Below are 21260 nucleotides of genomic sequence, written 5' to 3' on the forward strand. Positions count from 1 at the left end.
AGAATATGGTCTATGAATCAAGGCAAATTGGAAGTGGTCAAACAGAACATGGCAAGAGTGAACGTTGACATTTTAAGAATCAGCAAACTAAGATGGACTGGAATGGGTGAATTTAACTCAGATGACCATTATATCTACTACTGTGGGCAGGAGTCCCTTAGGAAAAAAATGGAGTAGCCATCTAGTCAACAAAAGTCCAAAATGCAGTACTTGGATGCAATCTCAAAAACGACAGAATGATCTCTGTTCGTTTCCAAGGCAAACCATTCAGTATCACAGTAAACCAAGTCTATGCCCTGACCAGTAACACTGAAGAAGCTGAAGCTGAATGGTTCAATGAAGACCTACAAGACCTTTTAGAACTAACACCCAAAAAAAGATGTCCTTTTCATTATAGGAGACTGGAATGTAAAAGTAGGAAGTCAAGAAACACCTGGAGTAACAGGCAAATTTGGCCTTGGAGTACAGAATGAAGCAGGGCAAACGCTAATAGAGTTTTGCCAAGAGAACGCATTGGTAATAGCAAATACCTTCTTCCAACAACACAAGAGAAGACTCTACACATGGACATCACCAGATGGACAACACCGAAATCAGATTCATTATACTCTTTGCAGCTAAAGATGAAGAAGCTCTATACAGTCATCAAAAACAAGACCAGGAGCTGACTGTGGCTCAGATCACGAACTCCTTATTGGCAAATTCATACTTAAATTGAAGATAATAGGGAAAAACACTAGACCATTCAGGTATGACCTAAATTATATACCTTATAATTATACAGTGGAAGTGAGAAATAGATTTAAGGAACCAGATCTGATAGACAGAGTGCCTGATAAACTATGGATGGAGGTTTGTGACACTGTACAGAAGACAGGGATCAAGACCATCCCCAAGAAAAAGAAAGGCAAAAAAAAAAAAAAAAGGCTGTCTGAGAAGGCTTTACAAATAGCTGTGAAAAGAAGAGAAACAAAATGCAAAGGAGAAAAGGAAAGCTATACCCATTTGAATGCAGAGTTCCAAAGAATAGCAAGGAGAGATAAGAAAGCTTTCCTCAGTGATCAGTGCAAAGAAATAGAGGAAAACAATAGAATGGGAAAGACTAGAGATCTCTTCAAGAAAATTAGAGATACCAAGGGAACATTTCATGCAAAGATGGGAGAATAAAGGACAGAAGTGATATGGATGGATCTAACAGAAGCAGAAGATGTTAAGATGACGTTCACAACCCAGATAATCACATTTGTGTGATCACTCACCTAAAGCCAGACATCCTGGAATGTGAAGTCAAAGAGGCTTTAGGAAGCATCACTATGAACAAAGCTAGCGGTGGTGATGGAATGCCAGTTGAAGTATTGCAAATCCTAAAAGATGATGCTATGAAAGTGCTGCACTGAATATGCCAGCAAATTTGGTTAACTCAGCAGTGGCCACAGGACTGGAAAAGGTCAGTTTTCATTCCAATTCCAAAGGCGATGTCAAAGAATGTTCAAACAACCACACAAGTTGCACTCATCTCACATGCTAATAAAGTAATGCTCAAATTACTCCAAGTCAGGCTTCAACAGTACATGAACCATGAACTTCCAGATGTTCAAGATGGATTTAGAAAAGGCAGAGGAATCAGAGATCAAATTGCCAACATCCGTTGGATCATTAAAAAAAAAAAAAAAACGAGTGTTCTGGAAAAACATCTACTTTTGCTTTATTGACTATTATGTCAAAGCCTTTGACTGTGTAGATCACAACAAACTGTGGAAAATTATTCAAGAGGTGGGAATACCAGACCACCTGATATGCTTCCTGAGAAATCTGTATGCAAGTCAAGAAGCAACAGTTATAACTGGACATGGAACTACAGACTGGTTCTAAATCTGGAGAGGAGTACATCAAGGTTGTATATTGTAAGCCTGCTTATTTAACTTATATGCAGAGTACATCATGAGAAACACTGGACTGGATGAAGCACAGGCTAGAATCAAGTTTGCCAAGAGAAATATCAATAATCTCAGATATGCAGATGATACCACTCTTATGGCAGATAGCAAAGAAGAACTAAAGAGCCTCTTGGTGAAGTAAAAGAGGAAAGTGAAAAAGTTGGCTTAAGACTCAGCATGCAGAAAACTAAGATCATGGCATCTGGTCCCATCACTTCATGTCACATAGATGGGGAAACAGTGGAAAAAGTGACAGACTTCATTTTGGGGGGCTCCAAATTCACTGCAGATGATACTGCAGCCCTGAAATTAAAAGATACTTGCTCCTTGGAAGACAAGTTATGACCAACCTAGACAGCATATTAAAAAGTAGAGATGTTACTTTGCTAGCAAATTCCATCTAGTGAAAGCTATGCTTTTCCCAGTAGTTATGTATGGATGTGAGAGTTGAGCTATAAAGAAAGCTGAGCCCTGAAGAATTGATGCTTTTGAACTTTGGTGTTGGAGAGGACTCTTGAGAGTCCCTTTGATAGGAAGGAGAACCAACCAGTCCATCCTATAGAAAATCAGTCCTGAATATTCATTGGAAGGTGTAATGCTGAAGCTGAAACTCCAATACTTTGGACACTTGATGTGAAGAACTGACTCATTGGAAAAGACCCCGATGCTGTGAAAGATCAAAGATGGGAACAGAAGGGGACAATAGAGGATGAGTTGGTTGGATGGCTTCACTGACTCAATGAACATGAATTTGAGTACACTCCTTGACTTGGTGATGGATAGGGAGGCCTGGGGTGTTGCAGTATATGGGGTCGCAAAGCATAGGACATGACTAAGCAACTGAACTGAAATGATAGGTTTTGAATTGTCATGTTTTAATTGTAATTTGATTTCCCTTTGATTTCTTCAGTAACCTGTTCGTTATTTAGAAATGTATTGTTTAATCTCCTTATTTTTGTGTTGTTTACAGGTTTTTTTGAGTAAATATTAGTCTCACAGCATTGTGTTCTGTGAAGATGCTTGATAATTTTTTTTAATTTTTTTTCCTTTACAATACTGTATTGGTTTTGCTATACATCAACATGAATCCACCAAGGGTGTACATAAGTTCCTACTCCTGAACCCCCCTCCCACCTCCCTCCCCATAAATCAATAAATGTTTATATTTTTTATAAAGACATAATTTATCAAACTATTATAGGTCACAGTAAGAGAAGCACAGTTTTTCTGAAAACAAAAATTCAAGCTCATGTGTTTTCCAGTCATAAAGTTATAACACAAGCAATTTTTCTGAAAAAAATGCTTCACCACCTCCTAGAACTTGCTCAAACTCATGTCCATCAAATTGGAGATGCTATTCAACTATCCCATCTTCTGTCATCTGGTTTTCCTCCTGCCTTCAATCTTTCCCAACATCAGGGTCTTTTCCAGTGAATCAGTTCTTCATATCAGGTGGCCAAAGTATTGGATCTTCAGCTTCAGTATCAGTCCTTCCAATAAATATTCAGAAATGATTTCCTTTAGGATGGACTGCTTTGATCTCCCTGCAGTCCAGGGGATTCTTAAGAATCTTCTCCAACACCACAGTTCTAAAACATCAATTCTTTGGCATTCAACTTTCTTTATGTTCCAACTCTCACATCCATGCATTTCTACTGGAAAAACCATAGCTTTGACTAGATGGATCTTTGTCAGAAAAGTAATGTCTCTGCTTTTTAATACTGTCTAGGTTGGTCATGCAGCTTTTCCTCCAAGTAGTAATCATCTTAATTTCATGGCTGCACTCACCATCCACAGTGATTTTGGAGCCCAAGAAAATAAAGTTTGTCATGGTTTCCATTGTTTCCCCATCTATTTGCCACGAACTGATGGGACCGGATGCCATGATCTTTGTTTTTTGAATGCTAAGCTTTAAGCCAGCTTTTTAACTCTCCTTTCACTTTCACCAAGAATCTCTTTAGTTCCTCTTCACTTTTGCCCATAAGGGTGGCATCATCTGCATAGCTGAAGTTATTGATATTTTCCCAGCAATCTTAATACAGCATAAATGTTTTTTATCCTTATCCTCTTAATACAGCATAAATGAGTCCATCCTTATTTAGCTGATAGCACTCTTTGGTGGATGGTTCAAAATACTGAGGCTGCATCTAATATATTGTTGCAAAATATGAGTTAAATAATAATGATAATAATAATAATAATACTGTGCATTTTCCTCATTTTATTTGGTTTTGTTTTTCCTGCTATCTAGCTTCAATATCTGAAAATTCATTTAGCTATCTCTTAGCTAAGCAAAGGTGTAGCAGAGTAATAATGTATGTGCTTACCAGAAAACCTCAAGCAGTGCATATGGTCCCCCCTCTGAACTTAGAAGCAGAGAAGTAGTATTGCCTGAAACAGCGTTGGGCTAAAAGGCTCTGCTTTCTGGAATTCAAATAAGGAAAGTATAACTGATTTGAATATCCAATGCTCAAATCAATTAATTTTTTGATAAAAAGCTTTCAGCAACAAGAGTGTATAGAATTTACTCTCTTGAAGCAACATATATTTGCTAAGGTTACATACTATCTGAAGTGATGTATGTGCTACATATTTCCTAGAAAGCTGTGGCTATATGTATTAAGGGTGATAAAGATGTTGAAATTGGAAGAAGAGACAATGGTACCCCCAGATGTTTTCTAACAGCTTTCATTTGATTTCTATAAAGAAACCCTAAGGTTGTACCTTTGGGATGTACCTTTACTCATTTCTCTTTCAGTTGTACCTGTATGAAAATTTGGGAGGATTCTAGCATCTTTTAGTTAAATTGCAATTAGATATTTACCTTACCATTTTGTATAAGCAATAAACGTTGATTGAATGTAAATTCATTCCAATGTATTCCTCTGCCTTCAAGCTCAAACATAAAGAACCAAATTACTTCAAGGTGGAGCTCAATTCACAAAAAAATGAGCATAAGGAATACTGCTGTAAAGGCAAATGGAAATGTCATGACCCCATGATATCCTCAAGGCCCTCTTAGAGGAAAAGTTGGCTTAGACTACAGTCAAGGAATGCATAGAGTCTCCACATATCAGTGATTCAATAACCTGTTTCGATTTTACTTTTAAATTAGTGGCCATTTATATTACAATTCACTGGAGAGCGTTCTTTTGATGATCTCATCTCTATATAAGCAGGCTACCATTCCACCCTACAAATCAGGCAATTAATAATCAGTAACACGAACAGAAGTTAAGTCAGACAGAGAAGAAGAAATATGATATGACATCACTTATATGTAGAATCTAAAAAGAAATGATACAAATGAACTTACAAAAGAGAAAAAGACTCACAGACTTCTAGAATGAGCTTAAGGTTGCCAGGGCATTGGATCGGGGGAAGGAATAGTTAACAAGTTTGGCATGGACATGTACACTGCTATATTCAAAATAGATAACCAACTAGGCCCTACTGTATAGCACATGGAACTCTGCTCAATGTTATGTGGCAGCCAAGATGGCAGGGGAGTTTGCGAGAGAATGGATACATGCATATGTATGGCTGAGTCCATTTGCTATTCAACTGAATCTATTTATTATGTAATCAGTTATGTTGTTGTTCAGTCACTCAATTGTGTCTGAATCTTTTTGTGACCGCACGGACTACAGCACACCAGGCCTCCCTGTCCTTCAGTACCTCCAGAGTTCACTCAAATTCATATTGACTGAATGGGTGATGCCACCCAACAGTCTCATCCTCTGTTGTCCCATTCTCCTCCTGCCTTCAACCTTTCCAGCATCAGGGTCTTTTCCAATAAGACGGATCTCCGCATCAGGTGGCAAAGCTTTGGAACTTCAGCTTCAGAATCAGTCCTTCCAATGAATATTCATGATTGATTTCCTTAAGGATTGACTGGTTTAATCTCCTTGTATTTCAAGGGACTCTCAGGAGTCTTCTCCAATACCACAGCTCAAAAGTATCAATTCATTGGTGCTCAGCCTTCTTTCGGAGAAGGAAATGGCAACCCACTCCAGTAATCTTGCCTGGAGAATTCTATGGACAGAGGAGCCTGGCAGGCTACAGTTCACAGGTTTGCAAAGAGTCAGGCATGACTGAGCAACTTTCACTCATTCACTCAGCCTTCTTTATGGTCCAACTCTCACATCCATATGTGACTAATTGAAAAACCATAACTTTGACTATACGGACATTTGTCAGCAAAGTGATGTCTCTGCTTTTTAATATGCTGTCTAGGTGTGTTATACCTTTTCTTCCAAGGAACAAGCATCTTTTAATTTCAAGGTTGCAGTCACCATCCACAGTGATTTTGGGGTCACTTTTTTCCATTTTCCCCTTTCTATTTGCCATGAAGTGATGGGACCAGATGCCATAATCTTAGTTTTTGAATGTTGAATTTTAAGCCAGCTTTTTCACACTTCTCTTTCACATTCATCAAGAGGCTTTTTAGTTCCTTTTCATTTTCTGCCATAAGAGTGGTGTCATCTTCATATCTGAGGTTATTGATATTTCTCTCAGCAATCTTCACTAAAGCTTGTGCTTCATCCAGCCTGACATTTCACACAATGTACTCTGCAGAGAAGCTAAATATGCAGGATGACAATACACAGCCTAGACTTACTCCTTTCCCAATTGGAACCAATCTGTTGTTCTGTGACCAGTTCTAACTGTTGTTTCTTGAACTGTATATAGGTTTCTTAAGAAACAGGTAAGGTGGTCTAACATTCTCATTTCTTTAAGAATTTTCCACAGTTATTTTTGATCCACACAAAGTCTTTAATGTAGTCAATGATGTGCAAATATATGTTTGTTTGTCTTTCTGGAATTCCCTTGCTTTTTCTATGATCCAGTGGATGTTGGCAATTTATTTGTTTCCTCTGCTTTTCTTAAATCCAGCTTTTACATCTGGAAGTTTTTGGTTCACGTGCTGTTGAAGTCTAGCTTGAAGAATTTGGAGAATTACCTTGCTAGCATGTGAAGTGAGTGTCATTGTGTGGTAGTTTGAACATTCTTTGGGATTGGAATGAAAACTGAGTTTTCCAGTCTTGTGGCCACTGCTGAGTTTTCCAAATTTGCTAGCATATTGAGTGCTTCACTTTCACAGCATCATCTTTTAGGATTTGAAATAGCTCAGCTGGAATTCCATCACCTCCACTTGCTTTGATCATAGCAATGCTTCCTAAGGCCCGCTTGACTTTACACTCCAGGATGTTTGGCTCTAGGAATGGTCACATTATGGTTGTTATCCAGGTCATTAAGAGTTTTTGTGTAATTCTATGTATTTCTCTTAATATCTTCTGCTTCTGTTAGGTCCAAATCATTTTTTGTCCTTTATTGCATCTATCTTTGCATGAAATATTCCTTTGGTGTTTTCATAAGAGATTTCTAGTCTTTCCCATTCTATTATCTTCCTCTATTTGCATTGTTCACTTAAGAAGGCTTTCTCATCTCTCCTTGCTATCCTTTCCAGTTCTGCATTCAGGTGGATATATCTTTCTTTTTATTCTTTGCCTTTTGTTTCTCTTCTTTTCTCAGCTGTTTGTAAGGTATCCTGGGACAACCATTTTGCCTTTTTGCATTTCTTATTTTAGGGGATGGTTTTGATCACTGCCTCCTGTACAATGTTGTGAAAATTTGTCCATAGTTCTTTACGCATTCTGTCTATCAGATCTAATCCCTTGAATCAAATTGTCACTTCCGTTGTATATTCATAAGGGATTTGATTTAGGTTATACCCAAATGGCTTAGTGGATTTTCCTACCTTTATCAATTTAAGTCTGAATTCTGCAATAAGGAGTTCATGCTCTGAGCCACAGTCAGCTCCTGGTCTTGTTTTTTTGCTGACTGTATCTTCATCCATACCTTCTCCATCTTCAGCTACAAAGAATAGAATCAATCTGATTTTGATATTGACTATCTGGTGATGTCTACGTATAGAGTAGTCTCTTATTTTGTTTGAAGAGGCTGTTTGCTATGACCAGTTTGTTCTCTTGGCAAAATTCTTTTAGCCTTTGCCCTGCTTCATTTTGTATTCCAGGGCTAAATTTGCCTGTTACTCCAGGTATCTCTTGACTTCCTACTTTTGCATTCTAGTCTCCTATGATTAGAAGGACATCTTTTTTTGGTGTTAGTTATAGAAGGTCTTTGAGGGCTTCATAGAACTGTTCAACTTCAGCTTCCTCAGCAATAGTATTGGGCCATAGATTTGAATTACTGTGACATTGAATGCTTTGCTTTGGAAATGAACTGAGATCATTCTGTAATGTTTGAGATTGCACTCAAATACTGAATTTCAGGCTCTTGTTGGCTATGAGGGTTACTCCATTTCTTCTAAGGGATTTTTATCCACAGTAGTAGATAAAATGATCATCTGAATTAAATTCTCTCTTTCCAATCCATTTTAGTTCACTGATTCCTAAAATGTAGTAGTTCACTCTTGCCATCTCCTGTTTGACCACTTTCAATTTATCTTGATTCATGGAGCTAACATTGCAGGCTCCTATGCAATATTGTTCTTTTCAGTATCAGACTTTACTTTCACCACCAGACATATCCAGAGCTGGGCATAATTTCCACTTTAGCCCAACCTCTTCATTCCTTCTGGAGCTATTTCTCCATTCTTTTGTAGTAGTATATTGGACACTTACCAACATGAGGCGGTGGGGGGGGGGGGAGTTCGTCTTTTAGTGTCATATCTTTTTTACCTTTTCATATTGTTCATGGGGTTCTTAAGGCAAGAACACTGAAGTGGTTTGCTATTCCCTTCTCTAGTGGGCTGTGTTTTATCAGAACTTTCCACCACGACCCATCCATCAACTATACCTCAATACAAAATAAGAAAGTTTAGAAAATAAGTAATACACAATTGAAGAACAAAATGAGGTGAGATGGCCCCAAGTATGGAAACAATGGCATTCCCAATCAATTACCTCCTGTCTTTGGAGTAGGGAATGGCAACCCTTTTGAATATTATTGCCTGGTAAATTTCATAATGGAGCCTGGTGGGCTATAGTCCATGGAGTCACAAAGAGTTGGACATAACCTAGTGACTGAGCATGCATTATTGTCTTTAACATTAATCAACTAGATTTCTGTTATCCTAGTTATTATGATTTGCTGAAGAGGGAGAATTATTTGGGACCAAAAGATGCAGGGCAATGTGAAGCTTTTATCTTAGAGTTTGATTTAAACATAAGTTTTTCAAATACTTAAAAAATTAATACAACTAATTTTTAAACAAAAAATACATTCACATTTTTTGCTGACAGAGCTCATTAAACTTTATTTAGGAGCAAACAGTGTAGTTATAATATTTATCTCTGACTACAATAAGAAAACAATAGCAGCTTTTATCCCTAATTATGGATTATGATGCTTTCTTTTTTCAAAAACCAAAATCAGATGTTTGCTTTTAAAATGCCTTAATTTTTAATGCTTAAATTGAGAATGCATCAAGATATAAGCTACTGTGTCAGGAGAGAAGCACAATCAGTATTTTGAGAAACAAATGAGCAAAACAGCATGATTATTCCAATTAGTAGGAAAAAAACTTTGCTAAAGCACTTATTCTCATTTTATATGCTATATTACAACTTTGCATTGAATAGATTTAAATATACAGTTTTAAAAAAATCCATGAACAGCTTAAGATATAGGCTAATTAAGTGGCTATTGTTCAGGAAATGGTCTTTACATATGAGTAAAATGAAGCTGCCTAGGAAATGCCACTATGAAAGTAGTCATTTATCATGATTCAAACAAAAATTAGTCTAGCAAGAAGATCATACAATTATTCTCTTTTTGAATGAATAGTTAGTTTTTAAAAGGCCTAACATTGCAATAAGGTTTTAAGCAGCAATTTTCTTAGTGATATTATTTATCATTGAAGCAGATTTTCTCAATGAAGTTCTATAGAAAATATTATTTCCTTTTTAAATCAAAAGTGACTTGCATGTCTAAATGTACTTCTAATCAGTTATTAGGTCAGTAAGACAAGTTTTAAGATCATAAGTCCAGCTCATAAATATATTTTGATATTTAAAATTTGTTATAATATTATTAATTTTAGATCCTAGGGACAAAATAAAAGCTTTTGAACTTAAATGATAAAGCATTAATGAATAGAATTTCAAACACCAGAATTTTCTACTGAGATTTAAAACTAAATTTATAAATTAAACTTAGGTGTAACCCCTCCATTTTATGATTAATGAAGTTCACTGCGTTGTCTATATTTGGAACTACCTGTCAGAATGCTGACATCATGACTATGACTTTTCAGATAAAAAGAGAGTTTCCTTAAAACTTAGTGATGCTCTCTAGGATACTTAAAGGATAAACAAATAGAGATGAACAATGTGATAACCAAAATAAAAAATACATTAAAAAGTATAAATCACAAAATAAGTGAGATATAAGAACAAATAAGTGACATGGTTGACAGAGTGGTGAAAATCACTTCCCCTAACAGGAAGAAAGAAAGAAAGAAAAGAAAAAGAATGAAAAGAAATGAAGAAAGTCTGAGAGACCTCCTGGACAATACCAAGTGCACCAGCATGCATTCACATTATAGGGGTCCCAGAGGGGAGAGCAAGAGAGAGAGAAAGAGACTGACAAAATATTTGAAAAGATTATAACTGGAAACTTTGCTAACATGAGAAAAGACACAGTCATTCAAGTCCAGGAAGTACAGAGATCCCCATATAGATAAATCTAAGGAAAAATATGCTCAGACACAAACTAATCAAACTGACAGAAATAAAGACAAGAAAAGTACTAAAAGCAAAAAAAGAAAAGCAACAAATAAACATACAAGGGAATCCTCATAATGGAATCAGCTGATTTTTCAACAGAAACTCTGCAGGCTAAAAGGGAGTGGCACAACACATTTAAAGGGATGAAAGAGGAAAACCTACAGCCAGGAATACTACACCCAGCAAGGATCTCATTCAGATTTGACAGAGAAATCAAAAAGGTCACAGACAAGCAAAAACTAAGAGATATCAGCACCACTAAACGAGATTTAAAACAAATCTTAAAGGAACTTCTCTAGGCAGGAAAGAAAAGGCCATAACTAGAAACAAACAAACAAAAAATATGAATGGGAAAGCTCACTGGTAAGGCAAACAAAAAGTAAAGATAGGAAATCATCCACATACAAATATGATATCAAAATTATCTATTACAGTAAGAATACAAATGCAGGATATTGGAAATGTATTGGAATTTAAGAGACCAGCAACTTAACATCACTTGTCTATATGTAACCATTCACTTCTCCAGAGGATCTTCCTGACCAAGGATTCAAATCTCCGTTCAGTACAGTTCAGTTCAGTTCAGTCGCTCAGTCGTGTCCGACTCTTTGCGACCCCATGAATCGCAGCATGCCAGGCCTCCCTATCCATCAACATCTCCCGGAGTTCACTCAGACTCACCTTCATCAAGTCCGTGATGCCATCCAGCCATCTCATCCTCGGTCATCCCATTCTCCTCCTGCCCCCAATCCCTCACAGCATCAGAGTCTTTTCCAATGAGTCAACTCTTCACATGAGGTGGCCAAAGTACTGGAGTCTCAGCTTTAGCATCATTCCTTCCAAAGAAATCCCAGAGTTGATCTCCTTCAGAATGGACTGGTTGGATCTCTTTCTAGTCCAAGGGTCTCTCAAGAGTCTTCTCCAACACCACAATTCAAAAGCATCAATTCTTCGGTGCTCAGCCTTCTTCACAGTCCAACTCTCACATCCATACATGACCACAGGAAAAAACATAGCCTTGACTAGACGGACCTTAGTCAGCAAAGTAATGTCTCTGCTTTTGAATATGCTATTTAGGTTGGTCATAACTTTTCTTCCAAGGAGTAAGCGTCTTTTAATTTCATGGCTGCAGTCACCATCTGCAGTGATTCTGGAGCCCAAAAAAATAAAGTCTGACACTGTTTCCACTGTTTCCCGGTCTATTTCCCATGAAGTGATAGGACTGGATGCCATGATCTTCGTTTTCTGAATGTTGAGCTTTAAGCCAACTTTTTCGCTCTCCTCTTTCATTTTTATCAAGAGGCTTTTTAGCTCCTCTTCACTTTCTGCCATAAGGGTGGTGTCATCTGCATATCTGAGGTGATTGATATTTCTCCTGGCAATCTTGATTCCAGCTTGTGTTTCTTCCAGTCCAGCGTTTCTCATGATGTACTCTGCATAGAAGTTAAATAATCGGGGTGACAATATACAGCCTTGACATACTCCTTTTCCTATTTGGAACCAGTCTGTTGTTCCATGTCCAGTTCTAACTGTTGCTTCCTGGCCTGCATACAGATTTCTCAAGAGGCAGGTTACGTGGTCTGGTAGTCCCATCTCTTTCAGAATTTTCCACAGTTTATTGTGATCCACACAGTCAAAGGCTTTGGCATAGTCAAGAAAGCAGAAATAGATGTTTTTCTGGAACTCTCTTGCTTTTTCCATGATCCAGCAGATGTTGGCAATTTGATCTCTGGTTCCTCTGCCTTTTCTAAAACCAGCTTAAACATCAGGAAGTTCATGGTTCATGTATTGCTGAAGCCTGGCTTGGAGAATTTTGAACATTACTTTACTAGCATGTGAGATTAGTGCAATTGTGCGGTAGTTGGAGCATTCTGTGGCATTGTCTTTCTTTGGAATTGGAATGAAAACTGACCTTTTCCAGTCCTCTGGCCACTGTTGAGTTTTCCAAGTTTGCTGGCATATTGGGTGCAGCACTTTCACAGCATCATCTTTCAGGATTTGAAACAGTTCAACTGGAATTCCATCACCTCCACTAGCTTTGTTCATAGTGATGCTTTCTAAGGCCCACTTGACTTCACATTCCAAGATGTCTGGCACTAGGTTAGTGATAATAATCATGATTAACTGGGTCGTGAAGATCTTTTTTGTACAGTTCTTCCGTGTATTCTTACCTCCTCTTCTTAATATCTTCTGCTTCTGTTAGGTCCAGACCATTTCTGTCCTTTATCGAGCCCATTTTTGCATGAAATGTTCCCTTGGTATCTCTAATTTTCTTGAGGGGATCTCTAGTCTTTCCCATTCTGTCGTTTTCCTCAATTTTTTTGCACTGATCACTGAAGAAGGCATTCTTATCTCTTCTTGCTATTCTTTGGAACTCTGCATTCAGATGCTTATATCTTTCCTTTTCTCCTTTGCTTTTCACCTCTCTTCTTTTCACAGCTATTTGTAAGGCCTCCCCAGGCAGCCATTTTGCTTTTTTGCATTTCTTTTCCATGGGGATGGTCTTGATCCCTGTCTCGTGTACAATGTCACAAACCTCATTTCATAGTTCATCAGACATTCTATCCATCAGATCTAGACCCTTAAATCTATTTCTCACTTCCACTGTATAATCATAAGGGATTTGATTTAGGTCATACCTGAATGGTCTAGAGGTTTTCCCTACTTTCTTCAATTTAAGTCTGAATTTGGTAATAAGGAATTCTTGATCTGAGCCACAGTCAGCTCCTGGTCTTGTTTTTGTTGACTGTAGAGAGCTTCTCCATCTTTAGCTGCAAAGAATATAATCAGTCTGATTTCAGTGTTGACCATCTGGTGATGCCCATGTGTAGAGTCTTCTCTTGTGTTGTTGGAAGAGGGTGTTTGCTGTGACCAGTGCATTTTCTTGGCAAAACTCTGTTAGTCTTTGCCCTGCTTCATTCAGCATCCCAAGGCAAAATTTTCCTGTTACTCCAGGTGTCTCTTGACTTCCTACTTTTGCATTCCAGTCCCCTATAATGAAAATGACATCTTTTTTGGGTGTCACTTCTAAAAGATCTTGTAGGTCTTCATAAAACCGTTCAACTTCAGTTTCTTCAGCATTACTGGTTGGGGCATAGACTTGGATTACTGTGATATTGAATGGTTTGCCTTGGAGACGAACAGAGATCATTCTATCGTTTTTGAGATTGCATCCAAGTACTGCATTTCGGACTCTTTTGTTGACCATGATGGCTACTCCATTTCTTCTGAGGGATTCCTGCCCGCAGTAGTAGATGTAATGGTTGTCGGAGTTAAATTCACCCATTCCAGTCCATTTTAGTTCACTGATTCCTAGAATGTCGACGTTCACTCTTGCCATCTCTTGTTTGACCACTTCCAATTTGCCTTGATTCATGGACCTGACATTCCAGGTTCCTATGCAATATTGCTCTTTACAGCATCGGATCTTGCTTCTATAACCAGTCACATCCACAGCTGGGCATTGTTTTTGCTTTGGCACCATCCCTTCATTCTTTCTGGAGTTATTTCTCCACTGATCTCCAGTAGCATATTGGGCACCTAATGACCTGGGGAGGTCCTCTCTTGTTATCCTATCGTTTTGCCTTTTCATACTGTTCATGGGGGTTCTCAAGGCAAGAATACTGAAGTGGCTTGCCATTCCCTTCTCCAGTGGACCACATTCTGTCAGACCTCTCCACCACGACCCACCCATCTTGGGTTGCCCCAGAGGCATGGCTTGGTTTCATTGAGTTAGACAAGGCTGTGGTCCTAGTGTGATTAGACTGACTAGTTTTCTGTGAGTATGGTTTCAGTGTGTCTGATACCTTCTTGCAACACCTACCATCTTACTTAGGTTTCTCTTACCTTGGGCATGGAGTATCTCTTCATGGCTGCTCCAGCAAAGGACAGCTGCTGCTCCTTACCTTGGACGAGGGGTATCTCCTTACCACCACCGTTCCTGACCTTCAACGTGGAATAGCTCCTCTAGGCTCTCCTGTGCCTGCGCAGCCACCACTCCTTGGGTTGCTCCTCCCAGCCGCCAGCCCTGGTCTCGGGCGTGGGTGGCTCCTCCCAGCTGCCGCCCCTGGCCTCCGGCTCGGGGTGGCTCCTCAAGGTCACTGCCACTGACCTCGAGCGCGAGGTGACTTCTCCCGGCCGCCCCGACCTAGGACGTGGGGTGTCTCTTCCCGGCTGCCACTGGCCTCTGATGAAGGATAGCTCCTCCCGGCCGCCGCCCCTGACCTCTGACTCGGGGTGTCTCCTCCTGGCCGCCGCCCCTGACCTCGGACTCGAGGTAGCTCCTCCCAGCCGCCACTGACCTTGGAGGCAGGGTAGCTCCTCTCGGCCGTTCCTGCGCTGATGCAGCCTGGCACTCTAGGCAGCTGGGTCTTCTGAATTGCAGGGAGATTCTTTAGCATCTGAGAAACCAGGTAAGCCATATATATATATAACTATTCCAAAACCTCTTGGGAACTACAAACCAAAAATCTACAGTAGATACAAACAAACACACAGAAAAAGCAATACAAAAACAACACTAGTCATCAAATTATAAAAGAAGTGAACAAAATGGGAAGGGAAGAAAAGTGAAAACAAATCCAAAACAATTAATAAAATGGCAATAGGAACATTCAAGTCAATATTTACCTTAAAACTAAATGGCTAAATGCTCTTTTTGTTCAAAAAACAAAGACTGATTGAATGAATACAAAAATGAGACTGTTATATATAGTGTCTACAGAGACCTAATTTAGATTTAGGGACGAACAAACTGAAAGTGAAGGGATGGAAAAATGAAAATCAAAATAAAGCTGGAGTAGTAATACTCATATCAGACAAAAGAGACTTTTTTAAAAAATAATTAATTTATTTTAATTGGACAATAATTACTTGACAATATTGTGACAGCTTTTGACATACATCAACATGAAGTGGCCAAAAGTATACATGTGTTCCCCAATCCTGAACCCACCTCACACCTCCCTTCTCACTCTATTCCTCTGAGTTGTCCCAGAGCACCAGCTTTGGATGCCTTAATTCATGCATCGAACTTGCACGGGTCATCTGTTTTACACATGGTAATGTACATGGTTCAGTGGTATCCTCTCAAATCATCCCACCCTCACCTTCTCCCACTGAGTCTATAAGTCTTTTTTACATCTGTGTCTCCTTTGCTGCCTTGCATGTAGGATTGTTGTTATCATCTTTCTAACTTCCATATATATGCATTAATATACAGTATTTGTCTTTTTCTTTCTGACTTACTTCACTCTGTAATAGGTTCCAGATTCATCCACCTCAGTAGAATGGACTCAAATGCATTCCTTTTTACAAATGAGTAATATTTTATTGTGTATATGTACGACAACTTCCTTATCCATTCAGTTGCCAATGGACATCTAGGTTGCTTCCATGTCCTAGCTATTATAAATAGTGTTGCAATGAACATCAGGGTACATGTGAGACTTTAAAATAAAGTCCCTTACAAAAGACAAGAAGGAAATTATGCAACGATCAAGAGATAAATCCAAAAAGAACACAGAGCAATTGTAAATATATATGCACCCAACAGAGGACCACCTCAACATATGAAGCAAGTGTCAACAATTAAATAAGGAGAAATAACACCCAAACCTCATCACTGGATGGATCATTCAGACAAAAAATCAATAATGAAACACAGGCCATAAATAGGACATTAGTCCAAGTGAACTTAAATTATATTTACTAGATCTGATAGATAGAGTGCCTGATGAACTATGGACAGAGGTTCGTGACATTGTGCAGGAGACAGGGATCAAAACCATCCCCATGGAAAAGAAATGCAAAAAAGCAAAATGGCTGTCTGGGGAGGCCTTACAAATAGCTATGAAGAGAAGAGAGGTGAAAAGCAAAGGAGAAAATGAAACACATAAGCATCTAAATGCAGAGTTCTAAAGAATAGCAAGAAGAGATAAGAAAGCCTTCTTCAGTGATCAATGCAAAGAAATAGAAGAAAACAACAGATTGGGAAAGACTAGAGATCTCCTCAAGAAAATTAGAGATACCAAGGGAACATTTCATGCAAAGATGGGCTCGATAAAGGACAGAAATGGTCTGGACCTAACAGAAGCAGAAGATATGAAGAAGAGGTGGCAAGAATACACAGAAGAACTGTACAAAAAAGATCTTCACGACTCAGATAGTCATGATGATATGATCACTAATCTAGAGCCAGACATCTTGGAATGTGAAGTCAAGTGGGCCTTAGAAAGCATCACTATGAACAAAGCTAGTGAAGGTGATCAAATTCCAACTGAGCTGTTTCAAATCCTGAAAGATGATGCTGTGAAAGTGCTGCACTCAATATGCCAACAAATTTGGAAAACTCAGCAGTGGCCACAGGACTGGAAAAGGTGAGTTTTCATTCCAATCCCTAAGAAAGGCAATGCCAAAGACTGCTCAAACTACCACACGATTGCACTCATCTCATATGCTAGTAAAGTAATGCTCAAAATTCTCCAAGCCACTCTTCAGCAATACGCGATCCGTGAACTCCCTGACGTTCAAGCTGGTTTTAGAAAAGGTAGAGGAACCAGAGATCAAATTGCCAACATCTGCTGGATCATGGAAAAAGCAAGACAGTTCCAAAAAAACATCTATTTCTGCTTTCTTGACTATGCCAAAGCCTTTGACTGTGTGGATCACAATAAACTGTGGAAAATTCTGAAAGAGATGGGACTACCAGACCACCTGACCTGCCTCTTGAGAAATCTGTATGCAGGCCAAGAAGCAACAGTTAGAACTGGACATAGAAAAACAGACTGGTTCCAAATAGGAAAAGGAGTACGTCAAGGCTGTATATTGTCACCCTGCTTATTTAACTTCTATGCAGAGTACACCATGAGAAATGCTGGACTGGAAGAAACACAAGCTGGAATCAAGATTGCCAGGAGAAATATCAATCACCTCAGATATGCAGATGACACCACCCTTATGACAGAAAGTGAAGATGAGCTAAAAAGCCTCTTGATGAAAGTAAAAGAGGAGAGAGAAAAAGTTGGCCTAAAGCTCAACATTCAGAAACCGAAGATCATGGCATCCAGGCCCATCACTTCATGAGAAATAGATGGGGAAACAGTAGAAACAGTGTCAGACTTTATTTTTTTGGGCTCCAGAATCACTGCAGATGGTGACTGTAGCCATGAAATTAAAAGACGCTTACTCCTTGGAAGAAAAGTTATGACCAACCTAGATAGTATATTAAAAAGCAGAGACATTACTTTGCCAACTAAGGTCCATCTAGTCAAGGCTATGGTTTTTCCTGTGGTCATGTATGGATGTGAGAGTTGGACTGTGAAAAAGACTGAGCACCGAAGAATTGATGCTTTTGAACTGTGGTGTTGGAGAAGACTCTTGAGAGTCCCTTGGACTACAAGGAGATCCAACCAGTCCATTCTGAAGGAGATCAACTCTGGGATTTCTTTGGAAGGAATGATGCTAAAGCTGAGACTCCAGTACTTTGACCACCTCATAAAAAGAGTTGACTCACTGGAAAAAACTCTGATGCTGGGCTGGATTGGGGGCAGGAGGAGAATGGGACGACTGAGGATGAGATGGCTGGATGGCATCACAGACTCGATGGATGTGAGTCTGAGTGAACTCCAGGAGATGGTGATGAACAGGGAGGCCTGGCATGCTGCAACTCATGGGGTCACAAAGAGTCGGACATGACTGAGTGATTGAACTGAACTGATGGCATTCCATCCAAAAGCAATAGAATATACTATCTTTTCAAGTACACGTAGAACTTACTCCAGGATATAACATCTTGGCCCATAAATCAGACCTTGGTAAAATTAAGAAAATAGAAATAATATTAAGCATCTTTTCCAACCACAACACTATGAGATTAGAAATCAATTACAGGAAAAAATGTTAAAAAAAATAAATAAACATGAATGCTACAACTATTTTACCAAACACTGTAGAAATCAAAGAGGAAATTTAAAAAATTACCTAAAGATGAAAACAAAAATGCAGCAATTGAAAACCTAACGGGGATGATCCAGAGAGATGATATGGGGTGGGAGGTGGTAGTGGGGTTCAGGATTGGGAACTCATGTACACCCATGGCGGATTAATGTCAATGTATGGCAAAACCAATACAGTATTGTAAAGTAAAATAAAGTAAAAATTAAAATTAAAAAAAAAAACCTAGAGGATGCAGAAAAAGCAGTTTTAAAGGGAAAATTTATAGCAATACAATTTTCTTTGGAAACAAGAAAAAGCTCAAATAAACAGCCTAACATTACACCTAATGAAACCAGAGGAAGAAAAACGAACAAAACCCAAAGTTAATAGAATAAAATAGATCATAAAGATTAGAGCAGATATAAATAAAATAGATGAAGAAAACAATAGAAAAAAAATCAATGAAACTAAAAGCTGATTCTTTGAAAAGGTAAACAAAGTTCGTAAGTTGATATTTCTCCCGGCAATCTTGATTCCAGCTTGTGCTTCTTCCAGCCCAGGGTTTCTCATGATGTACTCTGCATAAAAGTTAAATAAGCAGGGTGACAATATACAGCCTTGACGTACTCCTTTTCCTATTTGGAACCAGTCTGTTGTTCCATGTCCAATTCCCTGACACAAAACCAAGCAAAGATACAACAGTAAAATATGTGTGTGTGTGTGTGTGTGTGTGTGTGTGTGTATAATTGATAAGCATAGACACAAATATCTTCAGCAAAATACTTGCATTCCAATTCCAATAATACATTAAAAAGATATTACACCATGATCAAGTGGGACTTATCCCAGAGATGCAAATATTCTTTGGTAATGTTAGTCACTCAGTCATGTCCAACTCTGTATTTCCATGGACTATAGCCTGCTAGGCTCCTCTGTCCATGGAATTCTCCAGGCAAGAATACTGGAGTGGATAACCATCCCCTTCTCCAGGAAATCTTCCCAAACCAGGGCTCAAACCAAGATCTCCTGCATGCAGGTGAATTCTTTACCATCCGAGCCACCAGGGAAGCTCAACTCTTTAATATCTGAAAATTAATCAGTGTGACAGACAACATTGACAAAGTAAAGAATAAAAATCAAGATCCTCTCAATAGACACAGAAAAAGTTTTTGACAAATTTCACCATACATTCATGACAGTATCTCTCCAGAAACTGAGCATATAATAAAGACCATATATGAAACCTACACGGAATATCCTTCTCAAAGGTGAGAAGCTGAAAGCATTCCCTCTAAATTCAGGAAAAAGGGAAATATTTTTTCACTTTTATTCAATATAGTTTGGAAGTCCTACTTATATAAATCAGAGCAGAAAAAAATAAATAAAAAGAATACAAATTGTAAAAGAAGCAAAACTGTCACTGTTTGCAAATGATATGATACTACATATAGAAAATCCTAAAGATGCTACCAGAAAACTGCTAGAGCTTATCAAAGAATTTGTTAAAGTTGCAGGATATAAATTTTATATACAGAAATCTCTTGGATCCCTATATACTAACAACAAAAGATAAGAAAAAGAAATCAAGGAAACAATCCCATTCTCAATTCCAACAACAGCAACAACAACAAAAAACATAGAAGTAAAAAACTTGTTTTCAGAAAATTATGAGATGCTAGTGATAAGAACTGAAGATGACACAAACAGACGAAATGATATGCCACACTCTTGGATTGGAAGAATCATTATTGTCAAAATGACTAAACTATCCAAGGTAATCTACAGATTCGATGCAATTTCTATCAAATTACCAATGGCATTTTTCACAGAATTAGATAGAACAAAAAATAAATACAATTTGTATGGAAACACAAAAGACTCTGTATAGCCAAAGCAATCCTGAGAAAGAAAACTGTATCTGGAGGAATCAGGGTTCCTGAGTTCAGACACAAATCTACAGTCATAAAGTAGTATGATACTGGGCAGAAACAGAAATATAGTTCAATAGGATAGGATAGAAAGCCCAGAACTAAACCCACACAGCTATGGCCAATCACCTATGGCAAAAGAGGCAAGAATAAAAAATGGGTAAAAGACAATCTCTTCAATAAGTGGTGCTGAAAAACTGCAGAGCTACAAGAATGAAATTAGAATATCCTCTAACACCATGCACAAAAATAAAGTGGATCACAGCTTTAAGTGTAATGTTGGACACTATTAAAACAATTAGATTAAAACATAAGCAGAACACTTTTTGACATAAATCCCAGCACTATCTTTTTGGATCCATGTCCTAGAATAATGAAAATGAAAACAAATATAAACAAAGAACTACCTTATTATCCAGCAATTCCATTCCTGAGTATACATGCAGATAAAGTTATAATTCAAAAGATGCATGCACCCTAATGTTCATTTCAGCACTACAATACAATAGCCAAGACATGGGAGCAACCGAAATGTCTGTCCATTGGCAGATACACGGATAAATAAGGTGTGGTACGTATATAAATTGAAAATCTCTTAGCCATTAAAAAATAATAAAATAATGTCTTTTGTAGCAACATAGATGGACCTAGATATTATCATAGTAAGTAAATCATATAGAAAAAGAAAATATCATGTGATGTCACTT

The 21260-nt window shown here is 38.2% G+C and overlaps 1 long non-coding RNA gene across 1 annotated transcript; it reads left to right on the forward strand.

The window, feature by feature from the left end:
- Positions 1 to 4953: 4953 nt before the first annotated feature.
- LOC120880913 lies at positions 4954 to 20943 on the forward strand. Its single transcript, XR_005725155.1, has 3 exons — positions 4954 to 4966; positions 19224 to 19227; positions 20869 to 20943. It is a non-coding gene; the product is annotated as an uncharacterized LOC120880913 (long non-coding RNA).
- Positions 20944 to 21260: the final 317 nt, after the last annotated feature.

The sequence above is a fragment of the Oryx dammah genome, unplaced genomic scaffold, assembly GCF_014754425.2.
Source record: "Oryx dammah isolate SB20612 unplaced genomic scaffold, SCBI_Odam_1.1 HiC_scaffold_22, whole genome shotgun sequence".
NCBI lineage: Eukaryota > Metazoa > Chordata > Mammalia > Artiodactyla > Bovidae > Oryx > Oryx dammah.